Below are 4233 nucleotides of genomic sequence, written 5' to 3' on the forward strand. Positions count from 1 at the left end.
CGATCCTGTCCCGGCCCCTCCCAGCCTCGGCCCTGCCCTGGGGCCCCGCCCTCCCTCCGCCTCCCGACGCCGTCCCGGGTCCCCCGCCTCCGGGGGCAGCGCCCCGGTGTCCCGGCAGCGCCCCCGCGCAGGGCTCTGGTGGCCGCCGGGCACTGCGGGGAGGAGGTCCCGGCGGCGCGCGCAGGAAGCCGGTCCGGCCGGGCGGAGCAGACGCGGCGCCGAGGGGGCCCGGGCCGGCGCCCCGCCGCGGCCTAGTCTCGCCCTCGCCGCGTGGGGCGGGACACGGGGCCACCCCCGCGTGCTCGGCGCCTCCACGGGCTACAAGAGGGCGCGCGCCCAACCCAGGGCCACCCAGGGGTGTCCGGCACCGGGGCCGGGGAGGGTCGCTCCGTGCGGAGGTCTCGCGCGCGTCCCCTCGGGTGGCCTCGGCCAGTTTACAAAGGAAGGAGCCGCCTTCCCCGAGCCAGAGGGACGCCCCAGGGCGCAGCCCGGCCCGCGGGGACTGCAGGTGAGTGGAAGGTGGCAGCGCCAGCGGACGCCGACCCCCAGCCCGGACCCCCGCAGGCGCCCTGCTCCCCAGACTGCCCCAGCGACGCCGAGCACGTTCGCAGCCGACTCCGGGCTGGGCTGTAATCGCAGCCCCCGGGGCTGGACCTCTAGCAGCGACCTCGGCCCCAGGCCGGGCCCCTAAGCCGGGCGGGCAGCGCCGGGCTGGGCGGGGCCGGGGCCAGCGCAGTTGGCCTGACGACCCGACGCTGCCCGCCCGTCAGCTCCTGCCCCTCCCCGGGTCGGACCTGCGCCTGGGCCGCCACCCCTGGAGCCGCCAGGGACAGTCAGGGCCCCTGGCGCCGCTGGGCTTCGCCCTCGCCCTGGCTGAGAAGGCGCCTCCACATGGCACCTCCAGGGTCAGCAGCCTCTCCCCACGGGCCGCCAGGCCCAGGGAGGAGCCCCATCGCAGCTTGCCCCCTCCAGGGCTGGGTGGGGCTGACTTTGGAGAAGAAATGCCCGGCAGCCGGGCCCCCCAGCCCAGTCTGAAGTTTGGGGGAGGGGCCTGGCCAGAGGCCGCCCACCTGCTCCGCACAGGCGCCAGCCATGTGAGCACCTCTCCATGCACGCTGGAGATGGGGACAGCACCACGGACCACAGGGCCCGGGTCTGCATCAGCTGTCAGGCTAGTGGGGACACCAGGGTCAAGGCGGGGTGGCCCAGGAGGAGTGCCATGGGGACCTGCCACTTGAGCAGCAGGTATCCAGAGAGGGGCCCCGCGTGGAGTGCGCCACGCCCGGCAGAGGCAAGACCTCGGCAGTGTGGGCAGCGCGGGTCTGCGAGTGGACGAGGGCCCACGGGTGGGCGCAGGGGGGTGGACGGGAGAGGCCTCTGGAGGGTACCAGCTGTGGTGACACCCCCAGGTGTCAGCGGGAGCAGTTTGGGGTGGGCCGAGGCTGGGCAGAGGCAGGTGGGAGTCTGACAGGACGGTGGGTGAGGGTTCTAGGGCACAGGGGCCCAGTGGACCTGCCCAGCAACTGGCCCCACCCAGCAGGTGGGTAAGAGAGAGGGGAGAACGCCTGCTGCTTTCCCTGTGCCCAGCAGCCTGGTCTGTGCTGTGTTGTGTATTTTTAGGTGAACTAAAGGCCTTTTTTTTTTTTTTTTTTTTTTTTGAGACAGTCTCGCTCTGTTGCCCGGGCTGGAGTGCTGTGGCATCATCACAGCTCTCTGCAGCCTCACACTCCTGGGCTCAAGCCACTCTCCTGCCTCAGCCTCCCGAGTAGCTGGGACTGCAGGTGTGTGCCAAAGACGCCCGGCTAATTTTTTCTATTTTTCAGTGGAGATGGGTGGGTGAGGGGGGGGGTTCTCACTCTTGCTTAGGCTGGTCTCGAACTCCTGAGCTCAGGCTATCCTCCTGCCTCAGCCTCCCACGGTGCTAGGATTACGGGCGTACTGCCCGGCCTACAGGCTGTTTTTAAAACCCATTCTCCACTAGGTAGGATTTTGAAGACAGCAGACAGGGAGAGAGCTTTGCACCTTGAATAGTGGCTGTTCGTGGCCCACCCCAGAAGCCCCGCCACCTCTCCCCACCACGGCCTTGTACGAGAGGCTGTGGAAGTCTCCAGAGTCCCCGATGGCAGTGCAGATGTCCTTGGGGCCTCACCAGCCCAGGCATCCCCTGCTTTCCGACACCGTGTTGGGTGGGCTGGGCCTCCGTGGTGCCGGCTGCTCTGAGATCTCTCCAAGGGCCGCCCTGCCTATGCCAGTCAGTGAGGTGCAGCTGGTCCTGGGGAGACCGGCCTGGACACCCACGGCCGGCACTGCCCACTGTGAGCTGCCCTTGGGCTGTGTGGGTCTGGAGAGGAGCTTCGGGAGTGCCCTTCTGGCTGAGGAAGAGGCCGAGAGTGGGAAAGAGGCACCTCTCTAGGTCTCTGGACTTTGTCTTCAAGACACTAGGTCCAAACAAAGGCCAGAAAGCCTTCGGTCCCCGCAAGGCCCAGGAAGCACCAGCCCCTGGCTGACGAACGGGGACAAGGTAGGGGCACAGAGGGGACAGGAGACTGTCCAGAGCTCCCACTGGAGCTGAGTTTGGGTGACCAGGAGTTAGCAGGATGGTGGCCTGAAGGGTACAGTTGGAGGAGGGGAGGCTGTAGAGGGACAGGGGCTGGCCTCAGCAGGAAGGAGGGCTGGGGCCTCCCCTCTGGGTCCACCACCTCTGGGGTCCTGGTCTCTGTGCTGGTCCTTGGAGAGCTCCAGGACTCACCCTCCCCAGCAGTCTGGCCCCCCGTCTCACCACCAGCCCCGTGCCTGCCCCTGCAATCTTTCAGGGTAATTCCCTCAGGGACCAGCTCAAATGGCCCTTCTGACCCCTGGACCCAACAGACTCCCCCAACACTGTCCTCCCCGTATCTCCCTGGCCATACTGGGTAATTACGCTGTTGTCCTCCCAGGAAATGGAGGCTCACAGGGCCCCCCATGACTGTGAGACACTGCCACAGGTGGCAGCCGGCACCCCGCCCCTCGACACTCACACCTATGCCTCTGTCCTCTCCTAGAGCTCGCCTGGCCCGGCCGGCTGGGCGGTCTCCTGCAGTACAGCCTGGCTCTGCCACAGTGAGGCACTTCTGAGATGGATCAGAGGTGTCTGGTCAAGGTGGGGGCCTCGAAGGCCACAGCCATGGGTCAGAGACCACGGATTTCTCCAGAGCCACTGCCCAGAGGCCAAAGTGGGGATGGGTCCTGATGCTTGGGGACAGTAGGGGACAGGGTGGGTACATGAGCATGGCCTCTTTCCAGGGTGTCTGGCAGGGAGGCTGGCCTGGGCACACAGTCCTTGGCCCCCTCATGTCCCCTGAGGCAGCGGCTCAAGGGCATCTCTGCATTGCAGACATGGAGCCTGGGGAACATGGACCTCCCAGCAGATCACAGATCCTTGGGTAGCACTTGTTTTGTTCTGTTCCAATCTGGAAGCCCTTGGAGGGAAGTTTGGGTGTGCAAGACTGCTTTTGTGCTGTCTGACCATCCTGCAGGGTCAGGCCTGGAGCTTCTCTCCTGCCCCATGGGTTATCAAGATGACCATAGGATCACAGCCCATGAGGGATATCTCAAAGGGCTGGCTACGAACAGAACCTGCCAGAACCCCACTGGAGGTGGTGTGGAGAGCTGGCTAGGAGCATGGACTCTGGGGTCAGACTGCTGGAGTTCTGCTGTGTGACCTTGGGGGGGGAATGTCTAGCCCCGTGTGCCTTGGTGTCCTCATCTGTAAAGTGGGAATGACAGTGGGAATGACAGTGCCTACCACCTAGGCTTGTAGTGCGGATTAAATGAGTTAAAGTGAGATACTTAGTATAGCACCCCCGCAGTAAGGCATCCATAAGAGTCAGCTGCCATCACCATCGTCACCACCGTAACCATCATCACCACCACCTTCATCACCATCATTACCATCACCATCACTATCACCACAACCATCATCACCACCATCTTCCCCATCACCATCATCACCATCACCATCATCACCATCACCATCTTCACCATCACCATCATCACCACAACCACCATCACCACCACCTTCATCACCATCACTACCATCACTATCATCCACCACCACCACCGTCACCATCCCCGCTATCACCATCACCATCATCATTGTCACTACCATCACCATCAGCAGGGGACCTGTATAGCTGGGCCTGGAGTGGGAGCCTCAGTTGGGTCTGGGCTGGACAAGCAAACCCCGTGACCACA

This window comes from Propithecus coquereli, unplaced genomic scaffold (assembly GCF_000956105.1).
Source record: "Propithecus coquereli isolate 6110/MARCELLA unplaced genomic scaffold, Pcoq_1.0 Scaffold911, whole genome shotgun sequence".
Lineage (NCBI taxonomy): Eukaryota > Metazoa > Chordata > Mammalia > Primates > Indriidae > Propithecus > Propithecus coquereli.